The sequence below is a fragment of the Podarcis filfolensis genome (genome assembly GCF_964270895.1).
Source record: "Podarcis filfolensis genome assembly, chromosome: 2".
NCBI lineage: Eukaryota > Metazoa > Chordata > Lepidosauria > Squamata > Lacertidae > Podarcis > Podarcis filfolensis.
This window is the reverse complement of record NC_139605.1, coordinates 29,414,250-29,437,787: the sequence shown is the minus strand read 5'-3', so window position 1 is coordinate 29,437,787 and position 23,538 is coordinate 29,414,250. Positions and strand designations below refer to the sequence as shown.

Genomic DNA, 23,538 nt, shown 5'->3' with positions numbered 1-23,538 from the left:
TGTCCGATTCCTGCCAGTGGCAAAACATGCCACAAGATTAGTAGATACCAAGAGGTCAATTCACAGTTAGCCAAGGCAAAGATCCATGAACAAATAGGCAACTGTTTTGGAGGACCATTCTAGGTTTGAAAAGACATAATTCAGGGTTCAGGTCTGAGAAAGTCAAGCATGGGTAGGTAATACGACCAGGGCCACAAGTGTTCTGAAATCCAAAAAGCAAGCCATGTCAGGATAATGAAACCAGGTGGTTCTTCAGTCTGTTATGCTGAGGAGCTAGTTGCAAATGAGAGCCACTTTCAGGACTTGTGCTCTAAAAGGATGGTCCTTGTTTGTCACCCGAATTCCACTGCTCGGCATCACTTCAATACCAGGAAAACCAAGCCAGTTGCTCTGTGTGAAGATGTAATTCTGCAATAACTTTTTGTGAGCTCTTTACCCAGTGGAGGCTGGTGTGCTTTCGAACTGCTAGGTTGGCAGGAGCTGGGATTGAGCAACGGGAGTTCACCCCATCATGTGGATTCAAACTGCTGACCCTCCAATCCCCAAGCCCAACTAGCCTAGGGGATGGCCCCGGCTGCCTGGTTCCTGCTCAAGTCTCTGTGTTGCCCTTGAAGAACACAGCAGGAGCAAGGATGGGGGCAAAGCTAGAATGTGTCGATTCTGCTTGCCATTGGCTCTGGCTCCACCTACTGTTGGCCTCCTTGCCTTCTGCCCTTCCATTCTCAATGGGCACCAGTTACTACTGTATTTCTCTCTATGCCAGTGGGTAGCTGTTTTATGAACTGGTGACTGATATATGACCTATAGCTGCTCAATCTAGTGAGCACCCCTGTCAAAGGATTCCATTTCGTCCGGGATCCTGTTTTCCTAATGGGTGGCTTTGTTCCCAGTTACGCTCTTAAAATAGTTGCTAAGTAAGTTCCACTCTGCCCGCAAACCTCCTCTGCTACAAGAACATCTCCTCTTCGTTTTCTCCATCTGACTGTGAGTCAGGCAGGGTTGGCATCTCTATTCTTCTCCATAATTGAGTGGGAGATTATTTTGACTGGAAACAACCAGACGTGAGTAGCACGCCTATGAATACCTCTCCATCGATTTCATTTGCTTAGAGGTTTTTTTTTATTTACCCATGTAGGATCCTAAAAAGGCTGACTCAAAGGAGTTGGGGGGGGCCCGAGAGAGAATAAGCCGATATTCAGTTTCATCCCTGCCTTTTGTAAGTCGGATGCCTGTGTGCCACAGGAAACATACTGCTCTTTGGAGACCCAGCTTTTGTGGAACAGCTCCCCTGTGACAACGGGACACAGCCGAAGCCGGAGCCATGGGGAGGATGTATCATTCAGTAAGCATGCATTCACGTTGTTCAGTGTGAGCCTTTGATTGCTGCCGCTGCCAAATGCTGTGCAGGCTGAAATGTGTTGGATGGAGGTTTGCTTTCCAGACATTTGGTGTAGAGGGTTGGGTGCAACCCAGCCAGTAGGCTCTTTGATCCCGCAGTGGTTTCCTCCATCAGCAGAATCAGGAGGGAAAGCAGTTTTTCAAAGATTCCTCGTGCCCCTCTACAGATCCCCATGCATGCACACCCAAAATGTGCTAGAGAGAGCTGGAGGATAATTTTGGAATAGCAGGGGAAGTGGTGTGGGGCAGAGGCTGCAGGAGAAATGAGGGAATCAGAAAAGAATATCCTGCCCTCTTCCCTCGCTTTGCTGACCAAAATCTCTGTGGAGTTAAAAAGACTTCCATCAGCATGAGGGAATACAATCCAATGCTTTTAGCTAATAAATTTATTTATTTATTTTTTAAATATGACATGCCTTCTTTATAAAAAAATAAACTCAGAATTTCTTACAGCAAAAAAATCCTACTAAAACACATGAATTGTAAAAATACATTAAAACTTATAAAATCCATTACATGCCATAAAACAGAGTAGGATAAAACAATTCTGGCATAAAACCAGGACAAACATTGATGTTTCCCATGAAGGGGAGCATTCATGCTTCCCAGATTACCGCAAAGTAACCAATCTAATGTTCATAACTACACTGCACTTTAAAACAAAACAAAACAAAACAAAACCCTATAAAAATTCTCTGTGTTTTACATAAAACCAATAAAAATAAAACAATGAACAACATTCAGTAAAGATTCCTAAGAACAAAGAGAAAAATGAGGCACATTCAAAACACTACATCACAAATTAAACCGAGTGATGTACAAAACAAGAATTAAGAATCAGAGTCCAGGAAAGCTTGGGTAGACGTAACATCTTTTTTTTTTTAAGGGGGCACTTAATGGTCATTATTGTCTCCACCTCACTAATTACTCAAGGGAGGGTATTCCAGAGGGTAGGAGCTGTCACAATGAATGCCCTCTTCCACTCTGACATAAAGTGAAAATCCATTGGACATGAAATGGCCAGCAAGATATCTTCAGAAAATCTTGAAGGTCAGCTTGGTCTGTACCGGGGAGGCGATCTGCTAGGTATGCTGGTTCCAAGTTGTTTGGGGCTTCAAATAACAATAAAACTTGGACACTAATAGTCAGCTAGTGTTGATCTTTCAAAACTGGTGTACCAGACCATGGCTGTAGCACAGGTGGAAGAGATCTCATGCCGATGCCAACTGAGCATGGGTTAGATCACATGATTATACCTACCATGTGGTAGTGAGGACAGTAAAGAAAACATACCCTACTGCCTCCCTTGCATCCTCTCTCTGCCAGCTAGGGAAGCTCTTCTGCATGGTTCAGAGGTTGCCCAATAATAGCAGGTGACCCTCTGTTACTCCCAAAGAACCTCTGTGGTCATTTGGCAAAGTACTTAGAGGATCAAGTCATTTGCTTATGGACCAAATTTGACAAGGTGAGGGGTATTAAATACCACTGGGGACAAAATCATGGCCTGCGCTCAGAGGCATAGCTGGTGGGGGGCACTGGGTGCCACACCACAGGGGGCGGCACTTACTGCAGGGCTTGCAGCACACCCAAGCCATGAGTCTCTCTAGGGAGTGACGTGGTGGCTCGGGCACCTGCAGATACTGATGCTGCAGAATCAAAAGCTTCTGGGAGATTCGAGAGAATCGGCAGGGTCACACTCCTCATCCCTCTCATAAGAACAACTTGCTTGATCAGGCTGATGGCCCATCTCGTCCAGAGTCCTGTTCTCACTGTAGCCAACCAGGTGACTGCGGGAAGCCTGCAAAGTGGACATGAGTGCAACAGCCCTCCCATCTCCTGTGGGTTTTCAGCAACTGGTATTCAGAAGTATTACCGCCTCCACCTGTGGAGAAAGAGCATAGCCATTGATAGGTTTCTCCTCCATGAATTTGTCTAATCCTCTTTCAGAGCCATCTGAGTTGGTGTCCTCCACTGCCCCGTGAGAGTGAGTGCACCATAGTTTAACTATGTGCTGCGTGAATAAGTGCTTTCTTTTATATCTCCCTAAGAAGGTCATCCACCAGGGCAACCAAGGCTAATTGTCATGGTCCAGTCTATGGGTGATCAAAGTCCTGGCTGAGGACGTCTAGACCGGGAGCAAGATGGCGGGGTGGGAGCAGGAACAAGAGTCCAGAAGCCAGGAGTCAGGAAGTCAAGGGTCTGAGGGTCAGAAAGCCAGGAGTCAAGAAGTCAGAGGTCCGAGGGTCAGGAAGCCAAGAGTCACGAAGTCAAGGATCCGGGGATCAAGAAGCTGGAAGCCAAACGCTGGAAGCGTGTTGCTGTGGCAAAGAGCTGAAGGGAAATGTTGATCTTATATCCCTTCCCGGCTCTTGCCACCAGGTGCTGTGAGTTACCAATTGGCCTCACCTGTGCAGCCGTGCTTTGCCTCTTCAGAACAAACTTAGGAAGGCCGCAGTCCTGCAAAGTCCTACTGGTCACAGGGCCTGGCTCCTGCACGCACTCCTGACACCAATTGTGTCCCTAGAGGAGTCCTGAACCTCAACTGGAATAGGTCAAGATAGTCAGTTTCTCCCAAGAAGGTCTACAGCTGAACCACCACTGCATGATAACGCAGACTGGCCAGGAGCCTGAGAAGTGTCACCTCATCTCCATCGCTCTATTTCTTTTAGAGTCCACTAGTACTGAAATGGCAATTGTTAATCGTATCATGGCTCGCAAGCGAATGTTATGCCTCACCTCTATATCCCCCTGAAGCACTTTAGCTTGGCAAGTGGCTATCTTGACATGAGGTAGAAGTTCAGTGTCATTTTTTGTGAGAAAGTGTAGGCAGTTCAGCTTTGAAACCAGCCTGCGTTCCTGTCATCACACAGTGGGTGTTTTGTCAGTGTGAATTAAGGCAATCGTTTTTGAAGCTACACTTCATTCATATGCTTAAGTTGCAGAAGGTATGTCAGGTGGGCACAGGGAAGTCAGCAAGACCCTAGGTGTGGCAGTGGGGAAGAGAGAAAGAGAGGAGCGGCATGATATAAAAAGAAAAAAGAAAATTAAACCACACTCAAGAGTGTCCCTCAGCTACGTTCTGCGTTGGGAACCGATGCATAAGGTTATGGTTGGAGAAATTTGTAAAGTGTTTGGCCCAGCCGGGGCTCCCAAACAGAATGCCAGCTGGCTTTAAGTGAAAAATTAGGCTTTTATTAGTACAAATGTACATAGGATCAGCCCCTAAAAAGTCAGAGGGAGGCTTTTATACATGCCCAATTACTAGGTGATGACCACTTAACCAGACAATTAGAGCAATCCTTCCCATCACAAGTACACACAACACACTGTTGTTGCTCTTTGGCTTTTCAGACTAGCCCACCCCAACCTTCTTACTGAATACATCTTTCTGTGTCTTTTGTCTTTGTCTTCTGAGTAATTGCTCTGTGTATTAGTGGTCTGTCAATGTCTGCTTTCGGTTATCTGTGCTGATATTTTTGTTTTCTTCCGTGCTCTAGGACTTAGGGTGGATCTAGACACAGGGAAAACATACACTATGACTAAGTCAGAAATTAGATCGTTACAATGAAAGAAAGAAAAAATCTCCATTGAAAACTGCTTTTAAAACTTTCCTGCTCTCTGGTGCCATCTGGTGTTGCATGTTTATAGCGCATTCAAATTGCTTTTTCTTTACTAATGGAGCTGAGTCCCTAGTGTTATTACTATGCTTGGCTGATCTCCTAGTGTTTTGTTCTCCATACATCCCATTCCTTTCAGTTGTACTAGGAACTGCAAGAGAACACAGGCTTGCACACCCACTTCAAAACAGCTTGTTTGTTTTGGTAGGAAAGCTCGTGCACAGATTTCAAACTGCAAAGCTCTAACTGCACAAAATGGATTCAGGGATGAATTAAAATGGGGAGATTCTTCTACATTACCGTTTTCCTGTTTCAACCTTGCTGCAATTCTTACTGCCACAATTTACAGGAACTCCATTGGGACACAGGAGACAGATCTCTGGAGATTTACTAAAGTATATGCTGTCCTTTAAATAAGAAAAGAAGGTTTTTCAAGTGAAATAAATAAATTAAGGTCTTATGTATATAATAAAGGTTCATAAATGTACCAAGGAAACACATACATAAATATATAGGCCACATGTCTGAAGCTGCACAGGAGAGCAGCCATGGAGCCATTTTGACTCCCAGGCTGACCAGGTGTTTTCTCTGCAAGGTCAAATGGAGGAGCCTCCCCATTGTCTTTGTTGTTGTTTAGTCGTTTAGTCGTGTCCGACTCTTCGTGACCCCATGGACCAGAGCACGCCAGGCACCTCTGTCCTCCACTACCTCCCGCAGTTTAGTCAAACTCATGCTGGTAACCTCGAAAACACTATCCAACCATCTCATCCTCTGTCGCCCCCTTCTCCTTGTGCCCTCCATCTTTCCCAGCATCAGTGTCTTCTCCAGGGAGTCTTCTCTTCTCATGAGGTGGCCAAAGTACTGGAGCCTCAGCTTCACGATCTGTCCTTCCAGTGAGCACTCAGGGCTGATTTCATTAAGAATGGATGCATTTGATCTTCTTGCAGTCCATGGGACTCTCAAGAGTCTTCTCCAGCACCATAATTCAAAAGCATCAATTCTTCGGCGATCAGCCTTCTTTATGGTCCAGCTCTCACTTCCATACATCACTACTGGGAAAACCATGGCTTTAACTATACGGACCTTTGTTGGCAAGGTGACGTCTCTACTTCTCAAGATGCTGTCTAGGCCTGTCATTGCCCTTCTCCCAAGAAGCAGGCGTCTTTTAATTTCGTGGCTGCTGTCACCATCTGCAGTGATCATGGAGCCCAAGAAAGTAAAATCTCTCACTGCCTCCATTTCTTCCCCTTCTATTTGCCAGGAGGTGATGGGACCAGTGGCCATGATCTTCGTTTTTTTGATGTTGAGCTTCAGACCATATTTTGCACTCTCCTCTTTCACCCTCATTAAAAGGTTCTTTAATTCCTCCTCACTTTCTGCCATCAAGGTTGTGTCATCTGCATATCTGAGGTTGTTGATATTTCTTCCGGCAATCTTAATTCCAGCTTGGGATTCATCCAGCCCAGCCTTTCGCATGATGTATTCTGCGTATAAATTAAATAAGCAGGGAGACAAAATACAGCCTTGTCGTACGCCTTTCCCAATTTTGAACCAATCAGTTGTTCCATATCCAGTTCTAACTGTAGCTTCTTGTCCCACATACAGATTTCTCAGGAGACAGATGAGGTGATCAGGCACTCCCATTTCTTTAAGAACTTGCCATAGTTTGCTGTGGTCGACACAGTCAAAGGCTTTTGCATAGTCAATGAAGCAGAAGTAGATGTCTTTCTGGAACTCTCTAGCTTTCTCCATAATCCAGCGCATGTTTGCAATTTGGTCTCTGGTTCCTCTGCCTCTTCTAAATCCAGCTTGCACTTCTGGGAGTTCTCGATCCACATACTGTTTGAGCCTTCCTTGTAGAATTTTAAGCATAACCTTGCTAGCGTGTGAAATGAGTGCAATTGTGCGGTAGTTGGAGCATTCTTTGGCACTGCCCTTCTTTGGGATTGGGATGTAGACTGATCTTCTCCAATCTTCTGGCCACTGCTGAGTTTTCCAAATTTGCTGGCATATTGAGTGTAGCACCTTAACAGCATCATCTTTTAAAATTTTAAATAGTTCAGCTGGAATACCATCACTTCCACTGGCCTTGTTATTTGCAGTGCTTTCTAAGGCCCATTTGACTTCACTTTCCAAGATGTCTGGCTCAAGGTCAGCAACCACACTACCTGGGGTGTACGAGACATCCATATCTTTCTGGTATAATTCCTCTGTGTATTCTTGCCACCTCTTCTTGATGTCTTCTGCTTCTGTTAGGTCCTTACCACTTTTGTCCTTTATTATGGTAATCTTTGTACGAAATGTTCCTTTCATATCTCCAATTTTCTTGAACAGATCTCTGGTTCTTCCCATTCTGTTGTTTTCCTCTATTTGTTTGCACTGCTCGTTTAAGAAGGCCTTCTTGTCTCTCCTTGCTATTCTTTGGAAATCTGCATTCAATTTCCTGTATCTTTCACTATCTCCCTCGCATTTTGCTTGCCTTCTCTCCTCCGCTATTTGTAAGGCCTCGTTGGACAGCCACTTTGCTTTCTTGCATTTCCTTTTCATTGGGATGGTTTTCGTTGCTGCCTCCTGTACAATGTTACGAGCCTCCATCCATAGTTCTTCAGGCACTCTGTCCAGCAAATCTAAATCCTTAAACCTGTTCCTCACTTCCACTGTGTATTCATAAGGGATTTGACTTAGATTGTATCTTACCGGCCCAGTGGTTTTTCCTACTTTCTTCAGTTTAAGCTTGAATTTTGCTATAAGAAGCTGATGATCTGAGCCACAGTCAGCTCCAGGTCTTGTTTTTGCTGACTGTATAGAACTTCTCCATCTTTGGCTGCAGAGAATATAATCAATCTGATTTCGATACTGCCCATCTGGTGATGTCCATGTGTAGAGACGTCTCTTGTGTTGTTGGAAAAGCGTGTTTGTGATGACCAGCTTGTTCTCTTGACAGAACTCTATTAGCCTTTGCCCTGCTTCGTTTTGATCTCCAAGGCCAAACTTGCCAGTTGTTCCTTTTATCTCTTGATTCCCTACTTTAGCATTCCAATCCCCTATAATGAGAAGAACATCCTTCTTTGGTGTCACTTCTATAAGGTCTTGTAAGTCTTCATAAAATTGGTCTATTTCAGTTTCTTCAGCACCAGTGGTTGGTGCATAAACTTGGATTACTGTGATGTTAAAAGGTCTGCCTTGGATTCGTATCGAGATCATTCTATCATTTTTGAGATTGCATCCCAGTACAGCTTTCGCCACTCTTTTGTTGACTATGAGGGCCACTCCATTTCTTTTACGGGTTTCTTGCCCACAGTAGTAGATGTGATGGTCATCCGAACTGAATTCGCCCATTCCCGTCCATTTTAGTTCACTGATGCCCAGGATGTCAATATTTATTCTTGCCATCTCATTTTTGACCACCTCCAACTTACCTAGGTTCATGGTTCTTACATTCCAGGTTCCTATGCAATATTTTTCTTTACAGCATTGGACTTTCCTTTCGCTTCCAGGCATATCCGCAACTGAGCGTCCTTTCGGCTTTGGCCCAGCCGCTTCATCAGCTCTGGATCTACTTGTACTTGCCCTCCGCTCTTCCCCAGTAGCATGTTGGACGCCTTCCGACCTGAGGGGCTCATCTTCCAGCGTCATAACTTTTATATGCCTGTTGTCTTTGTCCATGGAGTTTTCTTGGCAAGGATACTGGAGTGGCTTGCCGGTTCCTCCTCCAGGTGGATCACGTTTGGTCAAAACTCTCCACTATGACCTGTTCATCTTGTGTGCCCTGCTCGGCGTAGTTCATAGCTTCTCTGAGTTCTTCAAGCCCCTTCGCCACGGCAAGGCAGTGATCCATGAAGGGGGCAGTGATCCATGAAGGGGATTGTCTACTCCTTCACAAATCCTGTCTTAAGGGTATGTCTGTGTATGAATAGGGTGACCCTGTGACTTGGCTCAGGAACTAAGTACTTATCATTACAAAAGACTGGCCAGGCTCCCCAGGGTATCAATCCAGTAAACATTAACAGGTAACTTGCCAGACAGGAGGTAAACAACCCACTCAGATTTCTTCTTCAGCCGCTCTTTCTCTGATGTAGGTATGATGTATCTGGGGTGGTGGTCTTGAGCTACACCCCTTCTGTGATGTAGGTATGATGTTTCTGGGGGTGGTCTTGGACTCCAAGGTGGGCAATTTAAAATGTCTATATAAGGGCGGACACACCTTGGCTCTGGGTCCTCCTCCTTCTCCTGCGTGTGAAGGGGACACCCTGTTGCAACAGTTCACTAAAGATCAGGCTTACTAGCTGCTTTGCTTCTCAGTATTCTCTGGTTGGCCTCTGTTTTTTCCTCCGACCGATGGAGAACCAACAAAGGACTTTATAAGGGCTCTTGTGTCCCTCATAAGGGAGTAAGGGCAGATTTTCATTCCACCATTATCCTAAGAGTTAGAAATGAATTATCTAGCATGCCCCTCATCATTGTGGATCCATAAATATCACAACACAAACCCATCATCTGAAACAACAGCAACAACGTTGCAGGTTTGTAGGGGGAAAGGTGCCCCTTTAGCAGTGGTGTCCTGAGCAAATCAGATCCAGGAGGGCTTGCAGTGTTCCTAGGACAGCATTTGTGTCCTAGATGACCAATGGAGATGACTTTATATTATTACATTTCTCCTCTGGCCTCCTTTAATCCTCACAACAACCCTGTGAGGTAAGTTGGTCTGAAAGACAGACAACCCCAAGGTCACCTAGTGAGGCTGAGTGGGGATTTGAACCCTCTAGCCCAGGAGTCCCAAACCTTTTGGGCCTTGGGACACATTTAGAAATCTAAGAAACGGTTGTGGGTGACCTTGGGCCAGTCACTGCCTCTCAGCCTAACCTACCTCACAGGGTTGTTGTGGGGATTAAATGAGGAAAGGGGAAACGACGTGTGTGGCCCCTGAAGCTTCTTGGATAAAAAATGGGGCGTAAATGTATTAATAAAACTAGAGTTGCCATATTTCAAAAAAGTAAAGTTCCTGTCACCTGCAAAGTTGTTTTTTTAGAAAACCTCCCCCCCCCCAAAAAAATGACACAGATATAGATATAGATATAGATATAGATTGATATATAGATATAAAATAGGTCTAAATGGTGATGGCCCCCACCAGCTGTTACCATTGGCTGCTAATAACCTATGATGTCATAAAGGAATGGAAGTTCAGTGGATATGAAGGGAGGTGCTTTTTTCCAGTAAAAAAAACCAGGTCCATGGTTGAGATATCCCACTCACCCTGTGTTTGCCTTCCAAGAATGTCTGAGAACTACTACGTTTTCCCGAGACCATCTGTAGAAGGTAATCTAAGCCTGCTTTAATCTTTTGTAAATTTATTGTCTGCTCAAAGCTTTGTTTTTATTGTTAGTTGATATGTTACTGTCCCTTTAAGTAAAAGCCCAGTAGAACCCTGGGGGAGAGGAAGGAAGTGCAGACTTCTGGGAAAGCTGAGTCATGTTTTAGGCCTCTCTCAAGTTGCAGGAATAATTCTGCATGAAAATAAAGTTAAGTTTTTCTTCCTTGGTTGGGGTGTAAAAAAGAAAGCAATGAAGAGAACTGTAGAATTTCAGCAAGGTGAGGACAATTTATTTATTTTGTTCACTTGAAAACCTTTCCAACCTACTTAATATTTAGAAACCTGTAAGAAGTATGCAGACAAGCAACATAAAAATAGAATAAAACTGCATCATAAAAACAGAGTTATAAAAACCAGGAAAGCAGAATTATAAAAACTGATAAAAATTATCTTATTAATCTTAAGAATTCATTAATTAATAATCAGATGATACCTTGCACCTGCAGGAGTGAATAAAATCTGTCCTAATGCAAGTTGCCATTGCACCATTACGTCTCTGCTGTTGTTTAAAACAGGTAACCAAATTGATCAGCAGCACAGTCTGAAACAAACAGCATTTTTGGTAGTACATTCATTTTCACTTCTGAGATTCTACTCATCAGGTATAAGTTCATTCTTCTCCATCTCTGTAAGTCTAATATAACCACATTTCATATTTTCACAGTCATTTTGAAATAACATTGCATTTTTATTCATCAACCAAACCCCCAGATGTTTAACCTTCTTTTCAACTTTCAACTCTGTCAGACAGATCCTGTAATGTACCTTTAGATTTTTGATCCATGTTTTTTTACTAAAACGAAATGGGTCGACGTACAGTATTCAGTTTCCTCCAAGTAGGTCTGCCACCACTCTAGCAAGCAACTGACCCCCCAAAGGGGCATTTGTGAGCAAGCGTAGTTGTTCCTCCTTTCCCTCACTGGTCCCGTTCCTATTTTCCTTTTGCTCTCACCCAACAGAACACAAGGGGCAATGGTTGTGACGGTATCAAACTGAAAATTTCCATGATTTTGTACACAGTAGAAACCTCTTTTCCTTGGGTATGCTGTCTGACATTCAGTGGAGTGAGTTAGACCCACCCCCGAGTTCTTTGATGAGCCACACTGAAATAAATGCTTCACCTTTTTCTACCATGCAGACCACATGGATGCTACCATGTGAAGGAAGCAAATTGGCAGGTGGAAGGAGGTGATCATCTGGAATGAGGATGCTGTGGAGCAGATGAGAAGGCAAGTTTGCTTGCAAAAGCCAGTGGATTTGCAGAGTGGGTGGCGCATTTGTGGTCTGAAGGTGACTGATATCCATGGCAGAAGCTGGCTGATGTCCAATGACGGACCAAGCAGATATGGACAAGTAGCTGGAAGGTGGCTGAGGTTTGGTAGTGGACCAAGCAGAAGCTGGCAGATGTAGGTGGATGGATGCTGGTGGAATTCACATTCGGAAGTTGATGGACCAGATGGGTTTGGTAGCACTTTTTGTATAGCTTTGCAGTAGCACCATATTTAACTTTGCTGTTTTATGTCGTTTGGAGGGGTGGAGCCCTCCCAAACATTTGGTCCCCATTGAAAATAATTGTTTTACCTAAACCAGGTAGAGATCCTAAGGAAGTGGAATCTTACAGATGGGTCACCCTGTTCAACCAACTTTTTTTACATCAGTCATGGCTTCCAGCAGGCTGATCCATACAATTGTCAATTCGGACCAAACCAGATTTATCCCAGGCAGACACAACACAGATCAGACACGCAGGTTAGTTAATATAATATATGACAGTAATTAAGAAGAATCCCAGCCCTTTGGCATTAGTGTCACTGGGCATTTACAAGGCCTTTGACTTTTTAGAATGGGGGTACTTTTTAAAGTCTTAGAACACTATCAGATGGGCAAAACATTCATGACTACTATCAGAGTCCTCTGTGCCTCTCACCAGGACGCTGTTAGCACAAATGCTGTGAATTTGAACTCTGTTCATATTGGCAAGTGAGCAAAACAAGGTTGTCCCCTGTCCACATTGCTCTTTGCTGTTTCTCTGGAACCATTAGCAGTTTCATTACTCATGTATCAAGGGTTATCGGGGAAAGGTTGAATAGCATTTATTAAACTTTTATGCTGATGACATGATGCATATGTTACCTAACCCTCAGGAAGCCCTACCAATATTCAGATTAGAATTAGGAAAATTAAAAATAAAATACTGGGTCTTAGAACTAATCTTAAGAAGTTGCTGATAACTTGTTATAACATAGGTCTGATGGAAGAAATCAAGCTTAAACAAATGACTCGAGCTAAGTTTTATTATCGTCGGATCCAATAAGAAATGGGTTGACGTGGAAGGTGAAATGATACCAGACACAAAAATATGGGTGCTTCCTTTTATTAGGCTCTCCAAAACAACTTTAGATACAATGCATAGCCTATACACTTTGAATATGCTACAGTTATGGAAAAGGTGGCAACGCTGTCAGTCTCCTTTATGCTTGCCTCTAATGCCACAGTTTTCACCCTCAAGTCCAGGATTCAGCCTTTCATAGTACAATCCTTTCATGGGGGGGGCGGGGAAACCCCATTTACATTCCGTGATTTCCATGTTAATGACAAACTGTTATCCAAAGAACAACTTAAAATAAATACAGGAGATCCAGGCCTATTCTGGTTACAAGAAAGAGGTATTTACAGAAATTGCACAAATTTTAAAGTCTGAAAATCAGGCAACCCCACAACTTGCATTAAAAAATGTGTGGGATAACAATCTGAAACAGTTTTCTTCAATACAGTTATTAACTTCGTGGCTGGCAGTTGCAATACTACCTTATAGTACAAAAATGGAAGACTTAACACGAATTACCTCCTGCATTATGGTGCAACATTATTTGGTCTCTTGCTGAAAAAGTTAGCTTTCAACATTTGCTGTAATCAGAGGCAAAGAACCTGTGGAACAGGTACATGTGATTTGGTCGGACTTTATGTCTTATGTTCCAACTGACAACTTACAAGACTTCTTACCTGCACCTAAAAAAGAAATATGTATTTCCCGATTAGCATATATGTATAAATTGAATTATGGTTGTACTTACCCATTTTATATATGCATCTCTTCAACAACTTTCTGGGTTGGACTTAATTGTTCTTTGTTCTTCTGTAAAGAAAAAGAAAATGTTAGTTTTGTGAAATGCAATAAAAAATAAATAAAAAAAGAAGCAGGTAGATGTTGCATGGCTGAAGTTGGCTGATTTTTGCAGATGTATGCCAGCGGAGGTTCTCCCCTGAAGCTGTGAAGAGTGACTGATGGACTGGGTGTTTGCTGTTGCATGTTACTCTGCTGATGTCACCTTGAAGCTTTAAAAGGGGATTAAACAAATTCATGGTGTATATAGCTATCAGTGGCTACTACTCACAGGATCAAAGGTATTACGCCTTTGCATTGGGGAACAGCGTTGAGAGGGTGGTATTGTGATCACATCCTGCTTGTGAGCTTTCCAGAGGCATCTGGTTGTTCAATGAGAACAGGATGTTCATAAGACAATTTCTTACAGAAAGATTAAATAAATGGTAGGCTGATGGCTCTTCCTTACCATGTCTGGAGACATGGTATAGAATTGTATAGACATGGTATAGAGTTGTATAGAATAACTAGGAACTCCACCCCTGCTTGTGTTGCTCACCAACGCTGCCTACAGCTCCACCTCCTAGGGGAAAAAAACCCAGCCCGGAGCCCCCTACACATTGCCAACCTTCCCTAACCAATTAGACCGGGAGGGGGGAGGGGAAAGACACCTAATTGTGATGTCACATGACTGGCATACAGGTTGCCCTGTCCAAATCCCAACATCAGAAACTGAAAGGGAGAGTGTGGGAAGTGTTGCAAAGCATGCCCCGCACCAATCTTTTCAACCCTCTGCTGTTCCTTGGCATGTCCAATATAACCAAATGCCTGGGTAAAAAACAATCTGCAGGTGCCTTCTGTGCCAGTTTTAAACACCTGCTGAAAACCTTTCTGTCCTGGCCTATCCTTCCTCAATGGTTTGCTGATGTCTGTTTTTAGCCTATTTGCTTTTAACTTGCTTATGTTTCTACTGTATGGTTTTATTGTTGTAAACCGTTTATACAAACCAAGGACACATGCAAAGCAGTATGCAAATACTTTTATAAATAACTACCGTATTTTTCGCTCTATAGGACGCACTTTTTCCCCTCCAAAAATGAAGGGGAAATGTGTGTGCGTCCTATGGAGCGAATGCAGGCTTTCGCTGAAGCCTGGAGAGCGAGAGGGGTCAGTGCACACCGACCTCTCTCGCTCTCCAGGCTTCGGGCAGATATCCTCAAGCCTGGGGAGCCCGGGGGAGTTGACCTGGTTTGGAGGCTGGCGGTGGGGAAAGCAGCGCTTCTTCCCACCGCCAGCCCCACAAGCTCGGGGGACAGCGGGGAGGTGGAGCGCCGCCTGCCCACTGTTCCCCGACCTGGTTTGGAGGCTGGCGGTGGGGAGAAGCGCTGCTTTCCCCACCGCCAGCCCCACAAGCTGTGAGGACAACGAGGCGGAGTGCCGTCTTCCCGCTGTTCCCTGGCCTGTCTTTGGGGCTGGTGGGGGGGGGGAAGCAGCGCTCCCCCCCCCGCCAGCCCCAAAGAGCAGGTCGAAAGGAACCTAAAGCCTCCAGAGCCCAGCGGGAGTTCCCGCTGGGCTCCAGAGGTTTCAGGTGAACGCACAGAACGCACCTTGACTTAGAGGGGGAGAACAATAAAAAAAAATTCTCCCCTGTTCTCCCCCTCCTATTGTCCGGTGCGTCCAATAGAGCGAAAAATACGGTAAATCTGAACAATCAAATAGGCTTAGTAGCAATTTGCAGACCGTCTCTCTTCTGGGGCAGCCCACTCTCTTCTCTGTCTCTCACACAAAGAGGGTCCCACTCTGTCCCATCTTGAGTTGCCACTCCTCCACAGTTGCAACAAAAGGCAAATACGGAAGAAAAAGGGAGTGACCTGCTATTTTGGTGGGTAGAAAAGTGCTTTATACAGTGGTATCTCTGGTTATGAACTTAATTTGTTCCGGAGGTCTGTTCTTAACCTGAAACCGTTCTTAACCTGAGGTACCACTTTAGCTAATGAGGCCTCCTGCTGCTGTCGCACCACCGGCGCGCAATTTCTATTCTGATCCTGAGGTAAAGTTCTTAACCCGAGGTACTACTTCCGGGTTAGCAGAGTCTGTAACCCAAAGTGTTTGTAACCCGAGGTGTTTGTAACCCAAAGTACTGCTGTATTAAAATGGTGGTTCAGTTGTTTGAGAGCTCTACTTATTTATTTGTATCTAAACGTTTCTATATGGCCCTTTATTCTACCTGCACATGCATTTATAAGAAAAGAGATGGAAAATAAATCTGCAAGTATTATAATACTTTTATATAAAACCTGTTGTAGAGCCATACTTGAAAGTTTATGAAGTTCTGATCACTACCACTTGAAAAAGTTGTAGAGATGGAAAAGGTGCATAAAAGAGCAACCAGAATTACAGTGCTGGAACAACTCCCCTAGGAGGAAAGGTTACAACACTTGGGACATTTTAGTTTAGAAAAATGTGTTTAATGATTTAAAAAGTTATGCGGGCGGAGAAAGTAGGCAGGAAGTTCTGTTTCTCCCCCTCATAATCCTAGAACCTGGGGTTATCCAATGAAACTGAATGCTGGGAGATTCAGGATGGACAGAAGGAAGTATTTATTCACACAGTGTGTAGTTTAACTATGGAATTCGTTACCAGAGAATGTGGCGATTGCAATTTGCCATCAACCTGGATGGCTCTGAAAGGGAATCAGATAAATTGATGGAAGATAAGGCCGTATGACAAACAACTTGTGGACCCTGTGTGATTTGAGTAATAAGAAAACACTTCCAAGGACATTTCCCTGGTGTATTTTAATATCACTGAATCACATGGGTACTGCTTCATACAAGTGAGTTTTCATGTGAATCAGGAACCCACCTGGTTTGACTTTTAAGCAGCAGCGTACAAGTTGCCCATGAATTGCGTCTCTATGGTTATGCCAGCTTTGGTTTGGATTTCATAAGACTTTACTCTTCATCCGATTTCTTAAAGGATTGCCCAAATCTCTCTAGAATCCCGTTTTGCTTTTTTCATCCCAGCTACCTGATTCCTACAACTCTTTCCTTATATATTTGAGCAGGGAGTGACTGGGAACCTGCCTTAACTGCCTTAAACCACAGCACGGACTACTACAGCAACAAGCTAATGAGCTTGTGGAGATACAATGACTGAATAAGCTCCTTAGTCCATTTATAAGTAGCTTGCAGCATTTAGAAGCTCTGTTACTTCTTTGCTCTAAATCTATTATTCCTCTCAAGTTAAAAAAAATCCCCTTCCGTGAGAGGCAAGCATTTTGTGGCTTGCAGTTAATTGCTGTTGGCATCTGTCTGTCTCAAGATAATGGAGTGTGCCTCTGGGGGGTGAAGTCAAACTGCTGTGTTGTCAGCAGTGACCTTGCAAGGGTGAAAGCCTTGGCAGTCAGTGTGTATAGAGGTCCTGGGCTGTCCAGAAGACAGGACCTCCCTCTCGACCTTGCTGATGTGCTCCAAAGGAAAGCAGAGCAATATGTTTGGCACCTGCAGGATTTGCTGGAAGGAGACGTACAAGGCGCCATCCAGCCGTCTTAGGAACTCCACTCTGGATTTGTGTTGGGTTTAGTCCTCGGCTTTTTATTTTCCTGAAGATACCCCACAAGGCAGCAGAGGTTTAGGATCAGCTTTCCTTCTAGATGGGCTACCTACCTAGGTTGCCAAGCCCCATCTGCCACTCAGCTCCCTCTACAGCACACGCAGAAACCGCTGGCCACATGACTCAGAAAAACTGCAGACGAACGTCAGCTCCCTCGGGTCTGTAAAGCGAGATGAGCGTTGCAACCCCAGAGTCGTCTGCAACTGGACTTAACTGTCAGGGGTCCTTTACCTTTACCATTTTTAATATAGTTACAGGGGTTGTGGAAGTTGGATTCTATCAACATCCAAAGGGACATGGGTTAGCTCCCCTAGACATACAGTGGTACCTCGGGTTAAGTACTTAATTCGTTCCGAAGGTCCGTTCTTAACCTGAAACTGTTCTTAACCTGAAGCACCACTTTAGCTAATGGGGCCTCCTGCTGCTGCTGCACCGCTGCTGTGTGATTTCTGTTCTCATCCTGAAGCAAAGTTCTTAACCTGAGGTACTATTTCTGGGTTAGCAGAGTCTGTAACCTGAAGCGTATGTAACCTGAAGCGTATGTAACCCGAGGTACCACTGTACAGCTAAAATAAAAGATACTGTATTGTGTGGAGTTTTCAGGTACTGAAATGACAGCCCACAATATTGGATTTAGATGTGTATAAACTTTATTTTGCATGTCTCTACAGAAGGGAATGCAGACCTCAAGTGGAAGAAGGTTCCCCATGTACCCTGGGGTTAGATGGAGGTGTTGTGTAGCCTGGAATAAGGGAGCTTTTTAAGTTCCCAGTGCTGTTAATTGTCCCCTTTGAATGTCAGGGGTGAAGGGTGGGCACCTCAGTGCAGCACAAATAGTCAAGGGCCTCAACTACGTGAGGTTAATAGCACTGAGGGCCAATTGGTTGCTAGGCAACCATTTGATCTAACTGTATTGCATGGCTGGCAATAGGGTTTGTAATTATGCAAATGGGTGAGAAGAGGAGGGAGTAGATTGATTGTTACCAGTGTCACAAAGGTAAGTCTGCCTCCCCAGGTATTTTCTAAATTTCTGTTGGGAATATGGTCATAAGCAGGAGTAATGAAACACTTGAAGAATTATGATCAGATTTTCTAAATAAATAAAAAGGCAGGCCAAACATGATTAAAGGAGCAGAATGTGGACAGAAAGGCTAGTTCACAAACACGGATTATAATAAATATTTATCCCCTTTGAATTTTTGCAAAAGGTTTAACATTACTCATATACTATAGAACTTACTGGGAGAATACAGTTTGCACATTTGAGACAGGCATCCATCGAAATAAAGTACTGGTTCTTTTGAGCCTGCTGATTTTTTTGGGAATGAGGTTTCGTAAAGTAAATGCCAGTGTCAGAGGTAGTTTAGTATTCTGAAATCTGATTTATCTACAATGGTGCTGCATACGGTTGCTTCAATAAGTATGCAGCCTCGGTGGAAGGACAAGCAAGCCAGGAAAGTTGTTTGGTTCCATTCATAAAAAACCATTGAAGCTCCCTCTAATGGCCAGATTATATAATAAATTTATACAGTATAATGTTCTGAATTTGCTTTGCTTAGTGGCTCACCAAGGGAGATCTTGTGCCTAGGTTTGTTCCTAGATTAAGCTTTGGGTTAGGCATACCAGAGCAGTTCATGTTGGACAGTGTTGTGGTGCCATGGATTGGAGTGGCCTGAACATTATTTGGGGCCCAGAGCTGCTGAAATCCTCAAGGTTATTTTTTTATATATATACAGGCTGCATCTAAATCCATTTCTGTCTTATTCTGGATGCCATGTAGAGTAAATCCTATTCATGTTGAAACAGAAATAAGTCTCAGTGTTCAAACTCCCGAGTATGATTGCAGCCCAAGTAATTGATTTCATTGAGCATAAGCATTCCTAATGTGTGTAGGATGGATCTTAAATAAGAAAGCAGAAACTATTCAGTAAAGAACTAGGAACCAGAAATAAGGTATTAAGATCTAGGATCTACTGAAAGAGCCTTATCCCTGACTAGCTGAAGCAGAAAATGGAGAAATAGCTTGACTTGGTTAAAAAAACCGAAGAGTTATCTGAGCTCCTAAACTTTATCTTTCTCCACAATGCCATAATAGATGTGCCTCAGTTTTATACCAGTTCGGTTTCTAATCTAACCTCTTTCTCAGACTAAACACCTTTAGTCTACTAAAATGGGCACACATTTTAGAATTTGAGTTGAATATGGTAATAAAAATAAAGGAAGAAACCCAGAGGTTAGATGCTTAATAGGTCAAATTTAACAGGGGAAAAATGTATCTTGCAGTTCACTTCGGATACAGCGTAGTTATCTATTTACCTCTGAATACCTGATGTCTAGGTCCAGTACACAGCCTGGAATAGGCTTTTTTGGAACTAAATGGATTTTGCAAGTGGCCATGTGGGTTACTCATTAATATCTAAATCAAAGTCTCCAAAGTTCTAAGCCAGGGTTCTGGAATATTAAGCTTCGTGGGAAGGGGATCTAAGTCAATTCACTGCTGTAGGCATTTGGTTGCCATTGAAAAAGTCACTATGGATTTGGAAGCCTCACTGTACAGTACTGCTAAATAATTGCTTTGAGGTACATAAAATTCCATTACATAGTTATTGGAGCTAGAAAGGGCTTCAGATTGGCTTACTCTTGAGAGTCCAATGCACCCTGCACATTACATAACTCTGTTCACCTTTTGTAATAATAGGTTGGGGATATTAGCAGGGCTAAGGTTATGTAAGAGACGTTATTATTAATGAACTCCTACAATTAGAATGCACAAAGAACCTATTTCACAGCACAGCAAGCACCCTACATATACCCATTATCAGTAAAACTCATTCTGTTTCCATGACAACTAGTACTGGAAAAACTCAGGTATGTAATTTTTCCTAGATGGGAAGGCCCTCACCAAAACAAACACTCTGGCATGCACACACACATGGTCATGCACGCACACATACAATACGTACGTACGTACGTACACACTCGTACTTTTTCGTCTTCAGCATAATAATGGCTGTCATCTTCAGCATAAGGCATATTGGTTTACAATATCACTCCTATGCTCTTCTTTTGTTCTGGCTTTGCTTTTGACTGATCGCTTGTTTCCATAAGTCCATATGTACGAATGTCTTTCCACTACACTGCCGGTGCAGTCAATGAGCCATGCACCGTCTCTAGCAGTACTGTAATTAGTGTTTCAGGTTCCTGCCCTCCCAAAACATGGAAAACGTTTTATTGGGTCAGCTGTATCCATTGATGCCATATGGGCAGGGCTTTGTAGCAGAGGTCCCCAGTCTCAACAGAATGAACAGAAAGGCCCCCTAAACAGAAGGGCTGAGTTACCATATTCTGAAGTAAGTGAAATAATACGTTCTATCATCTAAGGCAGAGCTTTCCAAACTGTGTGTTGTGACACATGAGTGTGTCAGCTGCAGTGTGTAGGTGCCTTGTGTGAAAGGGGTTAGTTTAACTTCTGGTTTGCTAGTAAAACTGAATTACTGTGTCATGAAATGATGCGTGTTTAAAAAGTGTGTCACTGGCATGAAAAGATTGGAAAGCTCTGGTCTAAGAATTGTGCAGGGTTGTAAGGCCATTCAGTCCAGAGTAAAAAAAAGGGTGTAACTTCACCCACTGACTGTATTGGTTAAACAAGTCCTCCTCCCTCAACAGCTAATATCTCCCACAAGGTAGCCATGAAGCTCTCCATGCAGAAAGAAGCTCTGTTGGTGAATACCCTGTGATCCACTTCAGCCATTGCTAATGTTAGCCAAACAACCAGCACTGTATGTCCCAGACAGCTATTCATTTTGACCTTTCTCAGAGGGTACATATACAATGATGATATCAAGTGTTCTGTACATTGAAAGTACCGTACATCAGAAATCACAAACGAGAGTACAGTATTTCTTATTAGAGGTCACAACTAATTCCGGCCAGTCCAACCTCATAGCAAAAGAAAATGCCATAAATAGGACCACTATCCAAGACAAGCTTATAATCTCCCTTATATACTACGGTCTAGTGTAGGTTAATAGGAGAGAATAGATCACAGAATAGTACCCCAAAAGAGTCACATATCGGAGGGGAAGGCTAAAACAACAACAAAAAGCAGACCACTTTGGGACAGCCCTTCCTTTCTTTTTTGCCATTCAAGTCAATTCTTTCCTTTTGCCCTTTCTGGGAATACAAAACCAATCTAGTTATTTTGACAGAGCACAATATAAAAATTATACCTTTGCATGCCAGACAGCTATCATTGTCAAAGAACAAGAGTCTCACAGGCAGCACAGCAAAATGCAGAAATCAAGATCGTTCCTTTGTGACCACAATCTTCTGCCTTCTATTTGAAAATGACTAATTTTTTAAAAAAACAGGCACGCGTAATGCCACTGCTGCTCAATATTTTATTCAATTGGGAAGCAATTAAAATTCTCCATTTAAATGATGAGATTATTATTTTGTTTGTTTCCTCTTTCGTAAAATGCTTTGTCTCTTTTATACGCAGTTTGTGACCTTTTGCATCGATTCCCAGATATTGCATAAGGAAACATAGTTTTGTTGATGACTATTTGGAGAAGCAGTGTGCAGAAAATCGTTCAGACCACTCAATATCCTTTCAGCATCTTACATTATTCTTTGTTCCATTACCCAAGAGAGTTTCAGGCACATTGTGGCCTCACTGAAATGTGCATTCTCAGGTGCACAAGAGTTAGAACACGTGGGATCCTGTTGGCAGTACATATGTAAGGCCAAAATCCACAAACTATGTGCGAAGTATTTTCATGGATAAAGCTAAAGGGATTATTCAATCAGGTGTAGAAAAAGTGAACTCTTACACCTGGAGGAAAGAGAGGCATGCCTCTTCCTACATGCTAGAGCAGAAAATTCAGCTTTTGACTGGCCCAACATCACAGCCAGGCAGCCAACAGAGAGGGCCCTGCCACTGAAAGAAGGAATGAGCTCAGTCTGGATTTGCCTTCATAGCTGTCCCGAACCTGCCTCCACCCCATTCCAGTCAGCAGAGTGTCCACCTTAATGAATAGACGTGAGTAGCTATCTTCAAGACACTCTCTGAAGGCACTCAAACAGCAGCAAAGCTGGTAACACAGCAGTCTCTAACAGAACAAACACAAAAAAGATAAGACTGAACATTTTGTCTGGAAAACTGAGACACATCATTGCTACGTACTGTACTGCTAGTGAAGTTAAAAGCTCTAGATAAATACTATATGCAGTTATTAGTGACTATTCATACATTAAGTAGGTACTAGAGATTGCCAGATCTTTAGAAAGTCTTGCTGTATCTCCTCTGGAGTAATTGCTGCAAAATCTGAAGAACATACAGTATGCACAAACTGTGATATTACAATGGCCCTATGCCAAAAGTAATAATCACATTTATGAATCTACTCTTCCTCTGTGGAACACACTAGCATTTCAGCCATGATAGTCCTGTGAGAGGTTAGGCTGAGCTAAAGTAACTCGCCCATACTTCAAAGTGAACTCTGGTCATTGCTCCACACTGGCTCTGTGTGATTATGTCAGTATATACCTGATGGTCAGGGACGTTTACAGAACAACCAGAGGACTACTGTAGTAGAACTTCAAACATCTCGTGTTCAGACGTCCATGCATCACACAGAAAGGATCACAGGAAGCATCCATATGTAGTTTCTATCTTCAAAATGGAATCATATAACTTGGGGGGGGGGGCAGTGGAAAGAGGCTTGTTTTTTCAATCCATGTGGCCATTTTTTATTTTATTTTTTGCAGAAAGGGATCATGCTCCAACTGAAGTGATGAAAAGTAGGCAGTTAATACAAAATGAGTGTGTGTGTGTGTGTGTGTGCGTGCACGTATGCAAAACAAACCTCTTGCGGATTCCTCCACACAGCTCATAGTGTGCTGTCCAAGCATTCGTGCTTGTAGCTAACTAATGAGGCCACTTCACAATCTGCAAGTGCAATTCACAAAAGAAGCAGAACATGACACCAATTAAAACAAACCACGAATTCTTTATTACATTATGTGTAGAACTTGAATGTGCATGTGGGGAAGCAGAATCACATCCAATGATTCTGCCTGTGAAAGAGCTTACATGTTTGAACAGGCATATCATCCATAGACTGGTAAAAGAGCCAGTGGAAAGTGTCCAAAGAGGCTTCAAATTCCACCTCAGCCGACTCTGGATGCTCAAAGTACACACTATATTTTTCTGCGCCTCTGCCCATCTAACAAAGCTGGTGTAAATGGGGCAAACCCAATGAAGGCAGCTGAGGTTAGGTCGAGGTGGAATCTGAAGCCCAGCTTCTGGAACAAAACCAACACCCATCCAGATTCAATTTATTGTAACGGCTTGGTTTTAAACTCACTTATGGCCAGTTAAATAGCGGGCAGCGAAGAGAGATAGAGTGTGACAAAAATCCACCCCGGGA

The 23,538-nt window shown here is 43.3% G+C and overlaps 2 long non-coding RNA genes across 9 annotated transcripts; one reads left to right on the top strand and one right to left on the bottom strand.

The window, feature by feature from the left end:
* Positions 1 to 4,568: 4,568 nt before the first annotated feature.
* On the bottom strand, positions 4,569 to 22,942 carry LOC310757378. 7 transcript variants are annotated; one of them, XR_014545127.1, is made up of 5 exons: positions 14,052 to 14,472; positions 13,464 to 13,525; positions 10,823 to 10,930; positions 5,316 to 5,422; positions 4,569 to 5,166 (listed from the first exon to the last, which is right to left on the bottom strand). It is a non-coding gene; the product is annotated as an uncharacterized lncRNA (long non-coding RNA). The 7 variants fall into 7 exon arrangements; XR_014545128.1 differs by having other exon boundaries at positions 4,569 to 4,909; positions 14,052 to 14,470; XR_014545124.1 differs by lacking the exon at positions 14,052 to 14,472 and adding an exon at positions 22,656 to 22,942 and having other exon boundaries at positions 4,569 to 5,422.
* Positions 10,350 to 13,586, top strand: LOC310757381. Of its 2 annotated transcripts, XR_014545133.1 has the most exons (3): positions 10,350 to 10,607; positions 10,905 to 10,991; positions 11,528 to 13,586. It is a non-coding gene; the product is annotated as an uncharacterized lncRNA (long non-coding RNA). The 2 variants fall into 2 exon arrangements; XR_014545132.1 differs by lacking the exon at positions 10,905 to 10,991.
* Positions 22,943 to 23,538: the final 596 nt, after the last annotated feature.